The sequence below is a fragment of the Sorex araneus genome, chromosome 9 (assembly GCF_027595985.1).
Source record: "Sorex araneus isolate mSorAra2 chromosome 9, mSorAra2.pri, whole genome shotgun sequence".
Classification (NCBI taxonomy): Eukaryota; Metazoa; Chordata; class Mammalia; order Eulipotyphla; family Soricidae; genus Sorex; species Sorex araneus.
The window spans coordinates 15,680,567-15,702,718 of record NC_073310.1 but is presented as its reverse complement, the minus strand read 5'-3'; the positions used below and the strand labels follow the sequence as shown (position 1 = coordinate 15,702,718).

At 54.4% G+C, this 22,152-nt stretch overlaps 1 protein-coding gene across 2 annotated transcripts in view; it reads left to right on the top strand.

The window, feature by feature from the left end:
- The window catches only part of TTC28 (tetratricopeptide repeat domain 28), a 724,018-nt gene that overhangs the window by 664,626 nt on the left and 37,240 nt on the right, over window positions 1-22,152 (top strand). The window lies entirely within an intron of this gene.

Genomic DNA, 22,152 nt, shown 5'->3' with positions numbered 1-22,152 from the left:
GGCGGGGTGGGAGCACTGTGCCTGCTCCCAGAACCCGGGTTCTGGGCGTTCAGCAGGCAGGAGACCTGTGAAACCCTCCCGGCTTCCCACGGGCGCCCCCACACCCCGCCGGGCAGCAGCCTGGCTGCACCTGCCACCGCTCCCCAATCCCTGCAGTAAAACCCCCCTCTGCAGAAACGGGACGTGCCATGGCCCTCGCTCTCTAAATCTGGATTTCGCCATATTCCATCCTGAGTCTTTTTGTTGTTGTTGTTGCTTTTTGGGTCACACCCATCGATGCACAGGGCTTACTCCTGGCTCTACACTCAGGAATTACTCCTGGCGGTGCTGGGGGACCATATGGGATGCTGGGAATCGAACCCGAGTCGGTCGTGTGCAAGGCAAATGCCCTCCCCGCTGTGCTATCGCTCCAGCCCCTCCATCCTGAGTCTTTTTTTTTTTTTTGGTTTTTGGGTCACACCCGGCGATGCACAGGGCTTACTCCTAGCTCTACACTCAGGAATTACTCCTGGCGGTGCTGGGGGACCATATTGGATGCTGGGAATCGAACCCGGGTTGGCCGCATGCAAGGCAAATGCCCTACCTGCTGTGCTACCGCTCCAGCCCCGGAAAGTGCTTTTCTGATTTGCTTTCTCTATAGCCACTACTGACTTCTATTTCACTATGATTAAAAAAAAGAAAAAAGAAAAAAATTTAAAAGCCCGTTCTCCGATCCACCAATTACTTTGAGTCCACCGGGACGCGGTGCAAATGCCCCATAGGGGAGGATGATGTGTCCCTCCATCCAGAGGGACGGAGGGCAGGAAGAAGCCCCTGCTTCTTGGCCCGACCCTGCACACGTCTCCTGCAGTGTGGACCCAGCAGACAGACTCCAGCTCTGCTTCCGGCCCTGACCATGCCATACACCTCGACACAAATATTTAGTCGGCTGGGACCCCCCAGCCACTCGCACGCTCATGCTCTGGGGGTCGCCCACCCACCCCCCAACCCCCGCACCGTGCCTGGATGGTCCTTTGGCGGCACTCACAGCAGCTCATCTATTTACATCGCGCGTAACCATAGAAACCTGTTGTGCCACGGAGGCTTGCCGGAGTCTGCGGCTCTCCAGAAAGGGCTGAATAAAGCCGGGTGTCGACCCGCCCCTTCCCGCTGGGCGACTTTGTGATTGGGCAGCGATGGAGACAGCATCTTTCCTATCATTTCCACATCTGTGGGCATTTTCTAGAAAGTGTAGGGTATGCCAAAAAAAAAAAAAGCATTTGACATATTATCGGAGAAGTTGCATGGCCAGCTCACATTTGGGGGGTATGACACACGGCTTGTACTCCATTATTATTATTATTATTATTATTATTATTATTAGGGGAGCCACACCCAGCGGTGCTCAGGGCCTGCTCCTGGCTCTGTACTCAGTGACCATTCCTGGTGGTGCTCAGGGGACCTTTTGCAGTGCTAAGGGATCACACCCAGGTCAGCCACATGCAAGGCAAATGTCTTAACCCTGGAACTCTCTTCTCTGTCCCCCCCCCATTAATTATTCTGTAAAATGGCTGGAATTCACACACACACACACACACACACACACACACACACACACACACACACACACACACACACACACACACACACACACACCCCAACCCAACCCCATCCCTGCTGTGGAAAAATTACCTTTGGAGGCCGGAGCGATGATAGCACAGCGGGTAGGGCATTTGCCTTGCATGCTACCGACTCAGGTTCGATTCCCAGCATCCCATATGGTCCCCTGAGCACCACCAGGAGTGATTCCTGAGTGCAGAGCCAGGAGTAAACCCTGTGCATCACAGGGAGTGACCCAAAAACCAAAAAAATAAATAAATAAATAAATAAATAAATAAAATAATAATAATGGAAAAAGATAAAAAAAGAAAACTTACCTCTGGAGACTCTTTGGCATGAGGAAGGAATAGAGAGTGCGCGCTGACCAGCCCGTGGCCTCTGGGCTTCATAACTGACCTCTGGCTGTCCTGTCCCTCATTGCCTGGTGCAGGTGACGATGTCCTGGTCCTCACCCACAGTGTGTCCAGTGCCCGGCCTTGTCCCCCAGCCATTCTCTGTCCCGTGCACTCATTCCTGAGCGGAAACCCCGCAGCTGGACGCCTGTCACCTGCATCCTCTTGCCGGGGGCACTGGCTGCGCTGTGACCTGTCACCCGGCCTCCCTAGGGCTGGATCCCAGCTGTCCCTGGCCCCTGGGCTTTGCTCGCTGGGCTGCGGAGGTGGGTGTGGGGGAGGCGGCAGAGGGACCCACCTTCCAGCCGGGGGTGCCCTTTCGTGTCCCCGGCTCCAACCTTCCCGTTACCTCTCTTGCTTGGATGCCTTGGCAACAGCCAAGACTTAGAATGACCCGTTAAGCCCGTTCACCTGATGCCTCCACCTTCTACTCCCACCTGTCTGGCTGGGCCACTGGAAGGAGGAAATGATGAGACGGAGAAACACCTGGTGTGTTCTCGGGGCACATTCCACGCCCCCCCACCCCGCGTTGGCGTGTCTCTCTTCCTCACGCGTGTTCTCTTTCGCTTGACCGGGCACGGCCCCACGGGCCCCCACCACTGCCTGCCGGAGCTGGTCTTGCGTAGTCGGTTTGCACCTGCACGGCCCTTCGTACTTCCCGAAGACTTTGCAAATATTGATTAATCATGAGCCGCCAGCCCTCGCCTCTGCCGACCTCCACAACCCCCCGCCCCCGGGAGTCGAGGAATACAAATTCCATCTCGTTTCCAATTAATTCTGCACCTTTCCATTTGGCAAATACATGTGTTTCGGGGCTTTTAATCGAGCAAGGAGCCCCCTTTGGCTCTTTTGTCTATTCCTGGGATCATTTAAAGGAATTAGCCAGGATGTCCTGGATCCCGAGTTCGCTGCGGGATGACGCGGGCGCCCCCTGCTGGCGGGACGTGGAATCAGCCGAGCCCGCGGCGGCGGCGGCGGCGGCGGCGGCGGCGGTGGCAGCGGCACTTCACCCCAGCCCGCAGAGGGGCAAGCCGGGGGGCGCTATAGAAATTAGCCGTGGGCTGCAAGCGGTGGGTGGTGTGGGTGGTAGGCTATAATCAGGGCTGCTCCGTCCTGGAGTTTACTCTTATTGTTATTATTTTCTTTATTATTGTTATTTAAATGGAGGAATTAGAATGCAGGGGACGTTTCCCACTAGCTAATAACCATTTAAGTTGCATTTGGGGGCTTTCACGACTTGACACAGCTTTTCAAAATCTTGAGCCGGGAAACCCCCTACCGGGTTAATGTGGCAGAAAAAGACAAGAACTGCACCAGCCAGCAGCTCTCTGTGCAAGATCGCGGGAGCATCTGGGAGGAGAGAAAGAGAGAGACAGAGACAGAGGGAGAGAATCAGAGACAGAGAGACAGAGGCAGAGAATCAGAGACATAGAGACAGAGGAAGAGAATCAGAGAGAGAGATGGAGAATTAGAAGAGACAGAGAGGGGCTGGAGAGATAGCACAGCGGGTAGGGCATTTGCCTTGCACGTGGCCAACCTGGGTTCGATTCCCAGCATCCCTTATGGTCTCCCAAGCACAGATAGGAGTAATTCCTGAGTGCAGAGCCAGGAGTAAGCCCTGAGCATCGCTGGTGTGACCCAAAAAGCAAAAAATAATAATAATAATAATAATAAAAGAAGAGACAGAGAATCAGAGAGAGGCAGAGAGAAACAGAGAGAGCGTGTATGCGCAAAACAGCAAGCAACCAAGTCCTAGCAAAGGTAAAAGCCTTCAATATTAACAACAGAAAAATTCCATACTCGACTTGGTTCAGAAAACCAGAGCTCCTGCCTGTTGGCTCAGGAAACAAACCCTGAACGCAAGCAGGAAACTCTTTCCACCCAAAGTTCGAGTTAAACAATACCCGCTCTGCCGGTGAACCCAGACGGGCAGGGGAGGAAGCCCTCAACCCTGTTCTAGAAAGTTCCTAGAATGGATTGGGGACCTGCTGGCCAGGTCACAGCACCCTCCCCAGTCCTCCCAAAACTGGCCCCAAGCCCAACCCTGCATTTTTTAGGGAAAGTTTTCTTTCTCAAACCACCCTCCTTCCCTCCAGCGTGGGGTGTCGGGGTTCTGGGGTTCCTGAAAGGAGCTGGAAGGCCCTGGTGACTTCACGGTGCAGGTTCTGTTGGCCAGGGACAGATTTGGTTCCCTTGGTTGAGGCCTGGGGCTGGTTTGCAGTGAGACATTCTGTGGCTATCTCAGGAGAGGGGTGCAGCCCATGGGGGCAGGGAGTGAATAAGGGGGGTGCAGGGTGGCTGAAGGCCCCTGCTGACTCTGAAGCACTGTATCGAGCCCTCGGGGACCTCCAAAGTCCCACCACCGTTAGTGGGAGGAAGGACCCCCACCCCTGTCCATTTAACAGATGGGAATGACCAGTCTTCTATAGCTGAACTCTGGACTTCACCTGGAGGGGTGCCAAGGGGGCATATCTCTCTCTCTCTCTCTCTCTCTCTCTCTCTCTCTCTCTCTCTCTCTCTCTCTCTCTCTCTCTCTCTCTCTCTCTCTCTCTCTCTCTCTCTCCCTCCCTCCCTCCCTCCGTCCCTCCTTCTCTCTCTCCCTCCCTCCCTCTCTCTCCCCCTCTCTCTCTCCAGGGGAAGCTTCTAGAAGGCATCAAGCGGAGGCCTGGGCACCGTTCTTGTCTATGGGGGTTGGGGGTTGGAGGGTGACAAGGCGTTGTGAAGGGAGAGCGGCCTGCCGGGGGAGGGAGCCAGTGAGAGGGGTGACGGGTGGCCACGGTCAGTCTCCGGAGCACATACTGGGCACTGTCCACCCTCCCTGCCCACAACGCCCCATCCTTCTCTTTGTTACTGCCACCATTGCAGTCCCAGGGGGTGGGGGTCTCCCCCACAGGCAGAATCAGGGGGCAGCGTGCCAGGGGTAGGACTCGGGGGGTCTACCACCGAGCCCAGCCCCAGCCCCCCGCCTCCCCTCCCAAGGGCTCTGCTGTCACGGCACCTGCCCAGACCCACGTGAAGCTTCCCGGGCCCTTCCCGCTGCCTCCGAGTGGCGAAGGGGTGAGGGGCTGATGTGCCCTCCCGGCCTGCCAAGCCCCTGGCTGCTGCCCTGCCTCGGGCATTCAGCAGCTCCTGGCTCCTGGGGGGGCATCACAGTCCTGGGGGGCTCCCCTGAGCTGCAGACTCGGGGCCTGGTGCTCCACACCCTCCCGCTTGTCTAGCTGGGCGACCCCCTCTGTTTGCACTCTTGTGCCCCGCCCTTCTGCTGCTCGAGGGGTCAGCAGGCCCCCTGCCCTCAGAGCCTTTGCAGGACAGGAAGTTGAGTCCTACCAGGTGCAGGGGTGTAGGAAGGGGGGATGGAGCAGGGCAGGTGTTTTTTTCCAGGGAACTTGGGACCCAGGAGGAGGAGAGGATGCCTCGCTCCCCCCACCCCTGCAGGGAGCAGGGAGGAGAACCCTGGGCTGGGTTGAGCTTGTTATCAAATACATGAGGCCGTCCCCGTCCCTTCCCGCCAGAACCCACGGTGGTCGGGAGCGCAGGAGGCACCGTGACTGCCCGGGAGAGAGTGACCCTCCCCTGAGCCTGAGTGGGATGGAGGGCTGCCTGGGGCAGGCGGGGAGGAGGCTGTCGGAAGAGTGGAGGGAAGTCTCAGAGCAGTGGTGCTCAGGGCTTGCTCTCTGCTCAGTGCTCGGGCCTCGCTCTAAGTTCAGTGCTCGGGGATCACTTCTGGAAGGGTTCAGGGAACCGTATGTGGTGCTGGAGCTGGAACGCGAGTCCCAATGGCCACGTGTCCTGGAATGACAAAGGCTACGGACAGCCCCCAGCGTCCCCCTAAGATGGACCAAGAGGCCTGCGTGGGAGACGCCCGCCAGCAGGAGTGGTCTTGCTGGGCTCGATGGCTTTGGGGGGCTTGGGGTTTGGCCGCTGGTTAATGTTAAGCGGACGCGAGCGGTTAGTGGCCAAGCTGGGTGCTGCAGCCCGTGGGGCCTGACCAGAGTGACTCCCCCATCCCCTGCAGCCTCCCTTAGGGTCCAGCAGGACACCTTTCCCGGCCTCTCTGCGTGGCCTTGTGGCACAGAAGTGGGCTCCCCTTCCCGTGCCCCTGACCCAGCAGAGCGGGAGTGGACGGGCAGCCCCGGACGGGCGCACCTGCGTGTGGACGGCTGAGACTGCTCGCGCGGACGCTGTTGATGCTTTCGTCCTTGTGGCCATCGGAGCCCCTGCAGGCGCCATAGCTGGGATGCTTTCATTCCTTCCTCCCTTCCCCTCAAACCAGCTGGAGACGTTTGGGGGCGGGGGGGACTCCCCCTATTGAAACGAGGGTCTTCCTGTGGCTAAGAAGCGGCCCGACTCTGAGCTGAGCGTGCTCAGAAACCAAAGTCCTGCCCTGTTGTCTGTTGGCCAAAGGGCGCCCCTGGGCCTCTCCGGGCAGGGCAGGGGCAGCGCGCGGGAGGAGCTGGGCTCAGACTCCGTTTCCCCAGCCTCGCCGCTCCCCAACTCAGGGCGCTGTGGCAGGGACACATGGTTGTGGGGGCTCTGGGGGCGCCCAAGAGGCCTCTCCGCCCCTCCTTCCTGCTCTCGCTCTGCCCCCTGGTCGGCGGGGGACTCACGGCCCTGAGACCCGCTCAGAGCTGGTCGCCGCGCATGGCTTCAGCGTGCCTGCACCTCGGACACGCGTGGTGCTCCGGGTAGGGAAGACTCGTCTCAGCCTGGAGCGATGACAGTGCCGCGGGCAGAGCATTTGCCTTGCATGCGGCCGACCTGGGTTCGATCCTGGCATCACATATGGTTCCCGGAGCACCACCCTGAGTGTAGAGCCAGGAAGCGAGCCCTGAGCACCGCCAGGTGTGGGTCGCCCCCCCAAACAAATAATAATTAAAATAAAAAAGACTCACTTTGTATCCTCTACACTGTGCATACAAGCACACATGCGCAAATAATGCACACACAAACATACATCTTTGCGAGCAAAACATGTACATGCATGCAAACACCCACGAGGCACACAAACAGTCATGCATGCACAGGTGATGCCTACAAACACGCCCACAAGCAGACACATCACACGTGACTAGCACACAAGGAGAAAAGCAGGTTGACCCATGATGTACGCATAACATGCACATACGAGCATACACCACACAGTACAAACCTGCATGCACACATGTCAACAACATCAACACGACCATGCGTGACACACACAGGGGGGTACACATCCACACCCATACAAGTGCTTATGCAACACATGTGCACACACATGCACACACACCTGCAGACGTGCCTATGCTTACCGTTCACACCAACACATGTACACATGTGTGTACTTGCAGACACGTCCATGCTCACTATATACACACAAGTAGACACACGCAGGCACATCCATGCTCACTATTCACACCAACACATGCACTCATGCACACTTGCAGACACATCTATGCTTGCTGTGTACACTCACGCATGCGCACACGCAGACACAGCCATGCTCGAGGTTCGCACCCACACAAGCATACACGTGTGCGGGCACACACACACGCAGACACACCCCTACCCATCCTGCACACAGCACCGCCCCCTCCCTTGCAGCCCAGGGCTCGGGCTCTTCCCGCTTCTGTGCACAGCTGCTAGGGGGGTTCTGCTGGGTCTTCCTGACGTGACAAAGGCAGCGGGGTGGTGGCAGGGAGAGTCCCAGTCACTCCCTCAGGGAGGGAGTCTCTTCCAACCCCTTGCAGCAAAGGTTTCAAGAACAAGAGGCCAGTCCTGGTGCTCCCCCTGGACTACAGTCATCCTGTCCCCACACGCACAGCGCTGGCACCGGCGACAGTGAAACCACCTCATTTATCCGATCCCTGTGTTTACCGAAGGAAGAAGGCCCTGGCAGGGGGCAATAAACGGCGTGTTCTTCTTCCTAACACGAGTAGGGACGAGGTAATTCCAGGCCGAGGACGAAAGCAGAGGACTCAGGAAATGCTTGAGTTAAAATTGCACCATTGCAATTTAATAGTATTCCCAAGGCCAGAGGCGGTTCTTGGGAAAAAAAAAGAAATTCAAATGATCTTCAGAAAGCATTTCAGAAGCGGGTTCATATTCCTTTATTAGTTTAACAACCATAGTGCATATCTGATACTGAGTGTGTGTGCGCGTGTGTGTGTGTGTGTGCGCGTGTGAGTGTCTGTAGGTTTCTGGCAGGTAAATATAATCATCTTTCTTCAGGCCAGCAGCAGGCCTGTCCTATAAATAACTCATATTACAGTGCGGATGGCAAGTCTTGGGCTGCTCCGGAGAAAAGCCGTTTCTGGAGTGGCAGAGGGGAGCAGGGGACTCAGCCCCGCCTCGCCCACTCCTCCCCATGCCCGGGGCGCCGAGTGCCCTGAACACCATCTCTGAGTGTCTGTGCAGTCGGGCGCTGGCGGGGGCCGCTCCCACCCGTGAGGATCCCAGCCGGTGGGCCGGCGGTGACGGCTGCTTCAGCACCACCGTCGCCCACCCAGACCCCGTGGGCAAGCAAGACGGCGTGTTGTCCCCAGACACTGCCGCACGGTGGGCGTGCCGAGCCCTGCCTGCTCTCCAGGCGTCCCTGACACCCGCCAACACTTCGGGCACCTCCAGGCCCGTGGCCCTGCGGGCTGCAGAGTGGACAGGGCGCCAGGCGGGCTCGCGGGCTGGGGGGTGGGGTGCCGAGGCTGACTCTCCCTCTGCGGCTGGTTTTAGCACCTCTGTCCTAGACTGTGGCTCCCTCCACCCCGCTCTCGGCTCTGGACTGCTCTCCCATGCACCCGACGGGCTCGAATGAGGCTGGGGGCAACCCCGCCCCATCCCCCAGCTGCTCTGAGACCACCCAAGAACCTGCAGACATTTATCAGGCCTGTTCCTCTCTCCCCCAACAACGGCCTGCTCCAACGTTGGCTGAAACGAGAGAGAGAGAGAGAGAGAGAGAGAGAGAGAGAGAGAGAGAGAGAGAGAGAGAGAGAGAGAGAGAGGGAGGGAGGGTGGGGGAGATGGCAAGGATGTGGGGGGCCCCGAGATCCACAGGCAGTCTCGGACTAGAAGGGGGGGCATCAGGGAGCCCCTGCACGGCACCACTGCCGTCACCTGGACGCCAGGCCTCCAGCTCTGCCCCCACCCGGCTGCCCCCGGAAATCACACCCGCTCGCTCACAGCCCCAGGGCACACGTTTATGGGCAGGGGATCAGGCTGGGCTGCCCAGGTCCGGCCAGCAGTGGGGGAGACTCGCTCTGGTTTAATGAACTGGGGAACTAGCCCCCGTCCCCCTGTAAACCAGGGAGGCAGCTTCCAGCAGTCGGGTCTCAAGGAAGATGCCAGAGCCGTCCCCCTTCACCCCCTTCCTTTTAAAGGCCCACTCTGAAGGCTCAGGGGGACGCCAGCTCCTGGCTTCTCCACGTGAGGTGGCTCTGGGGGAGGCGATAGGAAGTCTTTTTGTTGGTTTTATTTATTTATTTATTTTGCCCTTCCTGACTCCCCATTAAAGTGAGCCCAGGCCGGAGAGACAGCACTGCGGGTACGGCATCTGCCTTGCACGCAGTCGACCCAGGTTCAATCCCCGGCATCCCATGTGGTCCCCCTGATGTCGGTGGGCCCCACGGGTGACTTTCGTGAAGCGGGGAGGAGAAAGACGGTCACTTTCTCTCCAACCGCCTCAAACACCCGGGACCCACGGTAACTGGGTTCTTGTCTCACTCGCAGAAAAGAATTTCAGGAGTAGACAAGTAGTGAAGTGTAAGATTTTATTCAGAGGTTTCTGAGAGAGGGAGGAAGGGATAAGTGGAAAAGAAAAGCCAGTAGGAGTAACGCGCTCAAGAGAGAACGCGGGCTTCTCCAAGGGTGGAGGAAGCCTCGAATGGGCTATTGGGCTGGTTTTTATAGGGTTTCTCCAACCTGCCCTCACGTGGGGGCTTCTTTCCAGGTGAAAGTCCGTTACCAGGGAGGCTGGGTCAGTCTCAGGATTCTCCCTCCTAGAGGCTTTGTTAATCTGTTTCATTGCCAAGGGCCTTTCCCTATCTACCTACCTACATCATATTCCCCCCTAGAGATTTCACCACCTTGAATCTTCAAGGGAAAATGGCTGAAGGTCCATCTTCTGGAGCTGCTTCATGCTGACAAAGGGGCGCTGGCCCTGCCTGAGCAAGGGGTGAAATCTCATGCTATCTTAGTTTTAGTGGGCCCCAGGCAATGAACTGGTTGGGATCCTGAAGTTATCTGAAAGAAAAGATCAGATCAATTAGACTGAGGAATGTCACTTTGAAATGATTAGACCCTAGAGGAGTAGAATATTGCCTCTGATCTAGCAAGAGCAGAGTGATCTATAGCTTTAGATACCATTCTGTCTGGGATGGTGAGACAAAAATTAAAGCAGCAGAAACCAACACAACATAATCCTACACCTATTGCTATGATCATAAAGATGGAAAATAATAGTTTCTCCAACCATGTCCATCCTCCTCCGAACCATGAAGAGATCCGATCCCAAAAACTTGGAGAGGAGTCCTCAAGAGACTGTACCTGCTTTTTCATGTCATCCAGAAGGTCAGTCACATTTGCAGTGTAGTTTGGAATGTATACGCAGCATTCAGTTTTTATGACAGCACAGGTTCCTCCCTGAGCAGCAGTGAGTATATCTAAGGCCATCCGGTTTTGAATGATTGCCTTTCTCATTTGGGACATTTCTGAGTTAATTAGAGAAAGACTAGTATGGGTGTCACTTAATGCTTTTTGCATATACTTTGTCAGGGTTTCTATATGTTGAGCAACATCTTCTATTCCTATTTGTGGGGCAAAGAAAAAACTCAAATGATCATACCAGTGGAAAACTGACCTAGTCCAGCGGTGGAGCATATGCTGGTAATTAGCCGGTTTGTGTGGATAGAGTGTTTGCACATGTCTGCCCTGCATCCAAGCAAAGCCTAGCGTACATCTGCCACTCCAGCCGGGGGGAAGCCAGGGCCATAAGTTCTGCCCACATAGCCAGTGGGAACCGTTTGGTGCTAGCCATCTAATCCCTGGCCTCCTTGTCCAATCTGTGCCTTGGAGGGGGAAACTTTATATCCTCGCTCCCCCAGGAAATTTAATACTTGAATTGTATGACTAATGGAGGCTTCCCTTGTTGGACTGCAAATAAGAATATCATCCACATACTGTATTATAGCTCCATCCTTTAGCTGTAACTCTCTGAGTTCTTTGCTTAATGCATTTCCAAAAATGTGGGGGCTGTCTCTGAAACCCTGAGGGAGAACGGTCCAGGTATACTGCTGTGTTTTATTATAATTTGGGTCCGTCCATTCGAAAGCGAAGAGAAACTGAGAATCAGGATGCAAGGGAATACAGAAAAATGCATCCTTAAGATCCAGTACTGTGGCCTTTTGGACCCGGCTGTGGAAGGAGCATGATGGAGGGGCCCGAGGGAGCGCCCTCGGACCCCAAGCAGCCCACTGAACTAATTCCGGCATGGGACCAGAGACCCCACGGCGTGCTGAAGCTGTGGGACCCGGGCATCCCCCAATTCTTTTAACCTGTCTCTCTCTCAACTCCTCCCTCCTGAGCACAGCGCAGGGGCCGCGGTTTTCCTGAGCGCAAAACGGAGACGCCGATCCAGCCCAAACAGGACGTGGGCGCGCTTGCGGGAGTCCCCAGGGGGCGGGGGCGGCGACCCCCGCCCACCGCAGTTGGATACTTGAACCCACCTCCCCCACGTGTGCTTCCTTTTGGACCCGGCTGTGGAGGGAGCATGATGGAGGGGCCCGAGGGAGCGCCCTCGGACCCCAAGCAGCCCACTGAACTAGTTCCGGCATGGGACCAGGGACCCCACGGCGTGCTGAAGCTGTGGGACCCGGGCATCCCCCGATTCTTTTGGCCTGTCTCTCTCTCGGCTCCTCCCTCCTGAGCACAGCGCAGGGGCCGCGGTTTTCCTGAGCGCAAAACGGAGACGCCAATCCAGCCCAAACAGGATGTGAGCGCGCTTGCGGGAGTCCCCAGGGGGCGGGGGCGGCGACCCCCGCCCACCGCAGTTAGATACTTAAACCCACCTCCCCCACGTGTGCTTCCTTTTGGACCCGGCTGTGGAAGGAGCATGATGGAGGGGCCCGAGGGAGCGCCCTCGGACCCCAAGCAGCCCACTGAACTAATTCCGGCATGGGACCAGAGACCCCACGGCGTGCTGAAGCTGTGGGACCCGGGCATCCCCCAATTCTTTTAACCTGTCTCTCTCTCAACTCCTCCCTCCTGAGCACAGCGCAGGGGCCGCGGTTTTCCTGAGCGCAAAACGGAGACGCCGATCCAGCCCAAACAGGACGTGAGCGCGCTTGCGGGAGTCCCCAGGGGGCGGGGGCGGCGACCCCCGCCCACCGCAGTTGGATACTTGAACCCACCTCCCCCACGTGTGCTTCCTTTTGGACCCGGCTGTGGAGGGAGCATGATGGAGGGGCCCGAGGGAGCGCCCTCGGACCCCAAGCAGCCCACTGAACTAGTTCCGGCATGGGACCAGGGACCCCACGGCGTGCTGAAGCTGTGGGACCCGGGCATCCCCCGATTCTTTTGGCCTGTCTCTCTCTCGGCTCCTCCCTCCTGAGCACAGCGCAGGGGCCGCGGTTTTCCTGAGCGCAAAACTGAGACGCCGAGCCTCTCTCTAGGTTTCTCCATCTTATGAGCACCATAAAAGGGTAAAAGTTTGTAGTGATGTTATTTCTGGTTGTACTTTCCCTGGATTTTATACAGAGACCCAAAACCGCGCGGCCGCTGCCGCGGCCGCGCGACTTAATGTCATCTTAGTATGAGCAATATGTAATGGTTCCTTTCTAATGGGGCGGACTTTTGTGGGAGATCCTAATAGTAAGTCTGTTGCTGAAATATTGAAGGCAATCAAAGTGGTAGCCATCTCACTAGACTGAACTAAGCTATATCCCCACGCCAGCTGAGAAGAAATTTTCTTCTTTCTCGGGAAGAAACGCGGTGTGTCATCAACTACAGTGTGATGTCCATTAAGCAAACAGACCTGGTGGCGTGGGAATGGGATATAAGGGGAAAAATTATGTACAAGGAACAGCGGGACGCTGGTGGAATCTCGAGCCGGAGCCGATACCAGCGCAAGACCTTCGGTTCCAGAGACTGCTTGCAGATACTCTACAAGTCTATCAACTAAGCCAGAGCCCCACGCCTGCTGATGACGGGAAATAACCATCCTTTTCAGTTTTTTTTTCCCTTGTCAGGCAGCGTGGCGATTACTAAAACAGGCGTGAACTCGGTGGCACGGGGCAAGGGGGAAAAAGAAAAACTATGTAACAAACAGCGGGACTTAATATCTCTATATTCTTAGCAATGGAGAACTATCAAATGCCTCCTTGGCAATAGGACTGCTTTTCTTTTTTGGGGGAAACCCCAACAACAGTAGTGAGTTGTGTGTTGAAACATGGAATGTAATCGAAATAAGGCGTAAACGAAGTGAAACATATCATGTGCAAGGGTTGGGACGGGGGAGGTGGGAGGGGGCGGCAGGTATACTGGGGGGGTTGGTGATGGAAGATGGGCACTGGTGAAGTGAAGGGTGTTTGAGAACTGTATAACCGACATAATCCTGAGAACTATGTAACCCTCCACATGGTGATTCAATAAAATTTAAAAAAAAAAAAAAAAAAAAGATCCAGTACTGTGAACCAGGCAGTGTTACCAGGGATCTGATTTAGGATGTTGTATGGGTTAGGCACAATAGGGTGGATTGGAACCACTGCTTCGTTAACAGCTCTGAGGTCCTGTACTAGTCTGTATTCACCATTTGGCTTCTGTACCGGGAGGATTGGAGTATTACAAGGTGACTGGCAAGGCACTATTAATCCATATTTTAGGAACTTCTCTATTAGGGGCTGTAGCCCTTTTCTGGCTTCAGGTTTAATTGAATACTGACGCTTGTGCGGGTAATCTGCATTTTCCTTGAGGCTGATCTTCACTGGAGATACTCTTAAGGCTCTTCCAGGTATTCCTTGATCCCACACCACAGGGTTTACAGTGTCTCTAACCTCAAGGGGAATGTCTGGGAGATCTACATCAGAACTATGCAATAGAATTGCTATGAAAATTCTTTCCTTCGAGGGGAAGAGCTGGAGGGTGCTTCCTAAAACATGCATTATGTCTCTCCCTAATAGAGGGGTTGGGCACTCTGGGATGATTAGAAAGGCATGAGTAAAAACTATATCTCCATAGCTACAGCTTAATGGTTGAGTAAATAACCTTCTCACAGGGACACCCCCTATCCCTATTATTTCACACGAGTTGGCTGAGAGAGGTCCTGGAGATTGGTTAAGGACAGAGTAGGTGGCTCCTGTATCGATCAAAAAATCGATGTCCCTACCTGCTACGTCAAAAATAACCCGAGGCTCAGCTTTTTTAATCACCAAGTTGGAGTCAGGAGCCGATAGTGGCCTCAGGCCTCTTCAGTCTTCTTGCACTGGGGCCTCCAGAGCAGGGGCTGGCCTCTGCCCTCTCTGGGGCTGAGGACAGTCCCTTCTCCAATGGCCCTCCTGATTACAGTTATGACACCGCCCCCGCGGTGGTTGTAGATCTGGACATTGCCTTCTCTGATGTCCTAATTCTCCACAGTTGAGGCATTCCTTCCGGGACGGGTGCATCTGGTATCTTCTAGCTGAGATTCTGCCTTTAGGGTTATTTTGAGGTCTCAGGGTTCTATCGACAGCAATTGCTATCAGCTGAGCCTGTTCTTGTCGTTTAAACCGACCTCTCCGGACTCTCAGCTTCCTCCGCCTGCTCCCGATTGTTATAAACACTAGATGCTATTTGGAGGAGCTGGCTTAGAGGGGTCTGGGGTCCCATAGCTAACTTTTGAAGCTTCCTCCTTATGTCGGAGGAGCACTGATTTATAAAATAGGAGGCTATCAAGACGTTTCCTGCCTCGGATTGAGGATCTATGTTCGTATACTTTCTCATTGCCTCAATCAGCCTACCTTGGAACTGATAAGGGTTTTCATTTTTCTCCTGTGTAACTTCCTTCAGCTTGTCATAGTTAACAGCCTTAATGGCACTCTTCTTCATCCCTGATATTAAACAGTTAATCATATGATCTCGTCTTTTCCTACCTCCCCTAGTTTGATAATCCCATTCTGGGTCTGTTAAGGGAACTGCCATTAAACCTACAGGGTAATCAGAGTCAGTAGCCCGGAGCTCATCTGCTAAGGCCTGTGCAGCTGTTATAATCTGCCCCTTTTCATCCGGGGTGCAACAGTTGGATAAAATAACTTGTATGTCATCCCAGGTGAGCTCAAAAAAAGAGATTAGAGCCTGAAATTCCTCTACGAACTTTGAAGGGTCTTCCCAAAATCTCCCTAGCTGTTGTTTGCATCGGTGGAGGTCACTCATGGAGAAGGGCACATGAACCCTCACTATGCCCGCCTCTCCATTCGGCACCTCCCTTAAGGGAAATATTTGGGCCAACTTATCAGATTTGGGATCAGGCTTGGGATGATAGCAGACACCACTCCGAGTGTACCCTGCAGGACTGGCTTCTGATAGAGGGGGGCACATTTCGGTTGCCTGAGCTGCTTTACAGTCAGGGTGAGCTTCTTTACTATCACCCTTTCCTGAACATTTCTCCTCTTCTGAGGGATCTTTCTGCCCTTCGACTGCTGGTCCTGGGTGCCTTGGGTTAGCAGGTTCCTGCTTTGATGGCCTTGATGGGGGAGGGCACCTGTCAGTGGCTGTCCAGCCCTCCAAGGCCTCGGCCTGCTTGGCAGGTGGAGCCAAAAGCATAGGCGGAGGCAAGGTAGAAAATGGAGGTGGAGGCAGGTCTTCCAATGGGGCCGAAGCCTTCAAGGCTCCAACTCGTACAGTTCGTTGGGGATTCATCATGAGGATTTCATCTATAGGGTCTGGTTCTGGTTCAACTTCTGGTGCATATAGATAGCAGATGCGACAACTTTTCCTTTTTTCCAGATGTAGAAACAGTGCCATGAAGGCCCGGATGTAAGTGATTTCATCCTGCTTCTTTTCCTTTTTGCAGAAACGATCTAACTCAAAAATGGTCTGATAATGCAAGCTGCCATTCACTGGCCATTTTTCCCCATTCTCTAGATTATATTCAGGCCATGTGGTATTGCAAAGGTTGACAAGACGATCTTTGTTTAAACCACCTAACTGTAAACTCTTCCTATGTTTTAATAAGCAACCCAGAGGGGAATTTTTAGGTATTGAAGTTGAGTTGCCCATGTTTCTGAGTACCAGCAACAACCTAGGGAAGGGAAAAAACCTAAGACAGGATGGTTCTTGAGCAAAAACTACTTTCCAGGGCTTTGCTTCAGCCTCTCCTGAGGGGACTCTAACCCCCCATACATTGGCTTTCCTTTGGCCTCTGCCAAGGGGACTCTAACCCCCTACATTGGCCTTCTTTTGGCCTCTCCCGAGGGGACTCTAACCCCCCATACACTGGCCTCTACTTTGGCCTCTTCTGAGGGGACTCTAACCCCTCCTATATAGGCCTTTTCTCAGAGGGTTCTTGGATCTGGACGTCTCCACCAATAGCCTCTGCTTCCACCGCAGGCGTCCCTGGGTGTCCCTGGCACCGGGCAGACCCACAGCTGTGTGCCCGAGCCGAACCTAATGCTGTGGTCTTAAAGAAGCCCTGCTCCTTGAAAGAAGTTCTGCCTTTCTTAACTTGCTACATCTTCCCTGCTTTTACCTTTTTCTTCCATCTTACTTTGCCTAGAGCTAAACATGCTGGTTTCCCTCATTAGCATTACAATTGACCTCTAGTTGATCCTTTAATCGGACTGTGACTGGGTGGGGAAAGGGTGTTCTACTAGGACATTGATCTGCCTCAGTTTTCCAGAATCTTCTCACTAGTGGGCTTCCCTCCCATTCCTCCCATAGTGAATGGTGACGCAAGACAGACAAAGGAGGGGTGCCTCTTTGCAGAGACCACTCAGATGCTTGCCTGGCTGGTGGAGAACTTAGCCGTAGTGGTTCAGCATTGTGACTTGCGACCGGCAGCTATGCCAGTGCCACCCTTGACCGTACGTTCTCCATGGAATCGCAGGCAGCCCACTCGAGCTCCGTGACTTAGAGGGACTTTAAGAGTGCCAGGTCGTGGAGCCACAAAATCACGCCTGATAGGAGGACCTATCAGGGTGCTCATGCACACACACACTCACACAGAGGTTATCACATTCCTCCCTCATCCCCCCTAGAGATTTCCAAGGGAGCATACCTCCACAGCAGATTTTCCACGGATTACCTCCTTCCTCGCGGATTTCTTCACTGCAGTCCCTTCGTGGTCGCCAAAATGATGTCGGTGGGCCCCACGGGTGACTTTCGTGAAGCGGGGAGGAGAAAGACGGTCACTTTCTCTCCAACCGCCTCAAACACCCGGGACCCACGGTAACTGGGTTCTTGTCTCACTCGCAGAAAAGAATTTCAGGAGTAGACAAGTAGTGAAGTGAAAGATTTTATTCAGAGGTTTCTGAGAGAGGGAGGAAGGGATAAGTGGAAAAGAAAAGCCAGTAGGAGTAACGCGCTCAAGAGAGAACACGGGCTTCTCCAAGGGTGGAGGAAGCCTCGAATGGGCTATTGGGCTGGTTTTTATAGGGTTTCTCCAACCTGCCCTCACGTGGGGGCTTCTTTCCAGGTGAAAGTCCGTTACCAGGGAGGCTGGGTCAGTCTCAGGATTCTCCCTCCTAGAGGCTTTGTTAATCTGTTTCATTGCCAAGGGCCTTTCCCTATCTACCTACCTACATCACCCCGAGCACCGCCAGGAGTAATTCCTGAGTGCAGAGCCAGGAGTAACCCTTGAGCATCACTGGGTGTGGTCAAACATTAAAAAAAGAAGGGAAAATAAAGAAGTGAGCCCATGACTCCCCCAGCCCCACACGCTTCCTTCGCATCGCTGTGAAGCCGGAGCAGGGCGGGCTGGTCACTTGCCTGGGAAGATGCCAGAGGCCCCCAGTCCACAACTTCCGTCTCGGGCAGCCTGGTCTCAAGTGAGTGGGGCTTCCCCAGGTCTTTGTCAGGCTGGCTGGCCTGGCAAAAGCATGTCGCCGGTCACCTGCACAGCCTAGCCCCCCTCCAGGCTGCCCGTCTCAGCGGCCCACTCACCACCAGGTCCGCAGAGGGACTTGCTCCCACAGCCCCCGGCCGGCCCACCCTCAGGAGTCGGGGCCCTGGGGTGGGGGGGCATGCTGCTGTCTGGGTGGGGGCACACACCCCCAGCTGCCACCGAGGGGACGTCTCACCCATCATTTCCAGCGGGGGTGGGGGGCCATCTTTGGCAAGGAAGCTCTGAGATGGGGCCAGGGATGCCGGAACCAGCTGGGGGGAACTGTTGAAAGGCAAATGCAGCCCCCCCCCACCACCTTGCTGCCCAGGTAACACACCAGGCCCTGCTCACGCTGTGAGCGGATGTGCAGTATTCCCTGGAGAGCTTTGGGTGGGGGGCGGGCAGGGCTCAAGTTACTGGAGAAGCAGCCCCCCCCTCCGTGTTCCCCAAGCTACATGTGGGACTGGGCCGGGGGGGATCAAATGAGCAAGCACCCCGGAATCCGGGAGGCAGAAATCTCTTCCCAGCGAGCTCCCCTGGCATAGCGCGACTCTAAGCCAGCGAGCCAAAGAAAACAGTCTTACAGATGCTGAGGGGCTGGAGAGAGGGCACGGGGGTGAAGGCACCTGCCCTGCAGACAGCCACCCGCACGTCCAGCCCGGAAGCATCCCCAGAGCTCCTGCCCGCACAGCCTGGCCTCCAGGCCTTGGCACCTTCTCCCGAGTCTGGGCCGGCACCTTCTCACAGCGGGTCCATCGCCTTGAGCTGTCCACGTTAGCAGCTGCTTCGAGGGCCCATTTCCCCCTTTACTGAGGAAAGATATATAAATATCTTCCATATATTTGTATATTTATGCGTAGCTGCATAGATTGCATGGTGTGAATGATTGTTCAGTGCATTCGAGGTTCACGCGGGGGCCCAGACTATGGTGCATCTTGGGGTCGGGGGGATATCCCGTGTGCGTTTGCAAAGATGCCCCCTAAAGTGTTCGCCGTGGCCCGTGGAGTGTTCTGTAAGGGTCTGCTCTGTCCTGTTGGGGGGTGGCGTTCAGCTCTCTGGATTGGTCTCTGTCTCGTCTCCCGGTTCTGCCAAGCTGCTGAGAAGGGTGTGTTGGACTCTCTTGACACTCGTCGTTCAGCTTGTTAGGTCGGCCGCCCACGGCGAGATGGGCACATGCTCAGGGTCACTTTAAGTTCTCAGTGAATCGACCCTTGTGTCACTGCTCAGTGTCCCTCCGGTTCCCAGAAGATAGCGTCCTTTGCTTGGCTGTTCTGGCAGTGGAGTCCATCTTCCCGGAGACAGACGCCTGCCTGGTGGTAATTGCTGTATCCTCTTGTAACCTACTGGAGTCATTGCCCTTCAGGCGAATCGTTTGAAGAATTTAATTGCGTCATTTTAAAGATTAAATTCTGTTAACCATTGTGTTAGCCTCTATATTTAGATCATTTACATTTTAATACAATTATTGATAGATGTAGGGCATTTGCCTTGCACACAGCCAACCCGGGTTCGATTCCTCCGTCTCTCTCGGAGAGCCCGGCAAGCTCCCGAGTATCCTGCCCGCAGGGCAGAGCCTGGCAAGCTACCCGTGGCGTATTCGATATGCCAAAGACAGTAACAACAAGTCTCACCGTGGAGACGTTACTGGTGCCCACTCGAACAAATCGATGAACAACGGGAAGACAGTGCTACTACTGATAGATGTGGATTTCTGCATTCCCTATTACTAATTTTTTTCAGTTTATGTTGTTCATTCTTCTGTTTCTCTTTTCCTTCCCTCCCTTAGGGCTTTTTCCTGTTAAAACTTTGTGACTTTGTGGGATTTTGTTGGGGGGGGGGTGCTACACAGTGGTGCTGAGGGCTTATTCCTGGCTCTGTGCTCAGGGATCACTCTTAGCAGTGCTTGGGAGGTTATCTGGGGTGCCAGGGATCAAACTCAGGTCTTCCGCGTGTAAGGCAACACGTACGGCAAACCCTCTGCCATGTCATCATTTGAACTCTTCCGTGACACGTGTTTGCTCTCCACTATTAGTATGATAAATACTTTTTCTGATGTTCCTATTTCCATCTGGTATGGTCCCCCTGGCCTGAAGCACTTCCTTCTCACAGTTATCTGAGACTAAACCAAGCTCTGTAAATGAACTCTCTACGTGTTCGCATCAGGCACCTATGGCTGAATAACATGACCCCCAGCTTAGTGGCCCACAAGTACCAGCTTCTGACACTGTAGTGTCTGTGGGCCAGGACTCCGTTCATAGCCCGGCCAGGTCCTCCGCCGAAGACGTCCTGGGGGCCAGCCACGGCCAAGCTCTGCCCTGGACACTCAGCAGGAGGGGAATCCGCTTCCAGGTTGTTGGAGTTCAGACAGTAGGCAACAAATCGTAGCGAGCAAGATAGATAGATAGATAGATAGATAGATAGATAGATAGATAGATATTGATATATATATCTTGGAGAGCCCGGCAAGCTACCAAGAGTATCCCATCCACACGGGCAGAGCCTGGCAAGCTCCCCGTGGCGTATCCAATATGCCAAAAACAGTAACAGTAACAGGTCTCAGTCCCCTAACCCTGAAAGAGCCTCCAATTGTTGGGAAAGATGAGTAAGGAGGGGCTGCTAAAATCTCAGGGCTGGGAGGAATAGAGACGTCACTGGGGCCTGCTCAAGTAAATCTACGAACAACTGGATGACAGTGATACACTGATACAGTGTATCTATATACAGTGTATATACACACACATGTACACACATATATATGCTTTCAAGATTTATAAACATGCTCTCTGTATGTGTGTATGTATATATAGTATATATACTATATATACACATACATATATACATATATACATACATATATACACATACATATATATGCATATATACATACATACATATACATATATATATATGTACACAGGGCTGGAGCCATAGCATAGCGGTTGGGCTTTTGCCTTTCACGCGGCCAACCCGTGTTATATTCCTCCACCCCTCTCGGAGAGCCCGGCAAGCTACTGAGAGTATGGAGCCCGCACAGCAGAGCCTGGCAAGCTCCCTGTGCGTATTGGATATGCCAAAAACAGTAACAATCAGTCTCTCGATGAGAGACATTACTGGTGCCCACTGGAACAAATCGATGAGCAACGGGATGACAGTGACAGTGATATATGTACACACACACACACACACTACTTTCAAGATTTTTTTCCACCTTTGTCTTTAGTTTCCTGCAGTCTGAATAAGACGTGTCTGGTCATGGATTTTGTTGGGTTTCAGTTCTTCTGCTTGTGGTTTCGGCTTCATGATATATAGGTCTGTGTCTGGCAATAAATTTGGGGGGTTTTCATCTGCTCTCCCTTCAGTTTCTGTTCTGCACTCCCATCTCGTTCTTGCCTCTGAAGATTGAAACATTAGGACGTTGTGTGTGAAGCCACCGAGCCCTCAGATTTATTTGCGTATTTGCTTGTTCACTTGCTGGGGTGCTGTGGCCGGCGGGTGGTGTTCCGAGAGGCCTCGTGGCCCGGGGCAGTCAGAGTCCTGCACCTCCAGTGCTCACTGTGACCCGGCAGTTCCCCTGGCTCCAGAGTTCCCGGTCTCTCTGGCCTGTGACTCACCAGGACACAGGTCCTGCCACCTGGAACCCCAGTCTCCATGCGCCGGGCCCTCTGGGTGACAGGCAGGCCCCCCTCCACAGGAATCCCCCCACATTCCTTGCTTTCCCGACGTGACACGGGCTGAGCGGGAGGCTGCCACAGGCCCAGCTTCCCACAGGCCCAGCCTCTGCGCCTTTAGGTCTGCGGTGGCCCCGGGGGCCACAGCACGTGGCCTTTGCCTCTGACAGACCTTTCGTCACTTTGACCATACGGACTCGGGTGTGGCGGCTTATTTCACACAGCAAGGCCTTCTGTCCCAGCCTGCCAGACGGGGGAGGACTTGATTAACTCAAAACGTGTCAGCTCGCTCCCGAGCGGGAAAGATGGGCTTAGCTGGCTCAGTCCTTCCCAGTTGCAGTGCCAGCACCTGGGAGCCGGCCTGTCTCCCCGCCTGGAAAATGGGCGCCCGGTTTTGAGGCAGACTCGCGCCCCAGCCCAGCCCAGAGCAGGGCGTCTCACTGTCTGCAGTGGG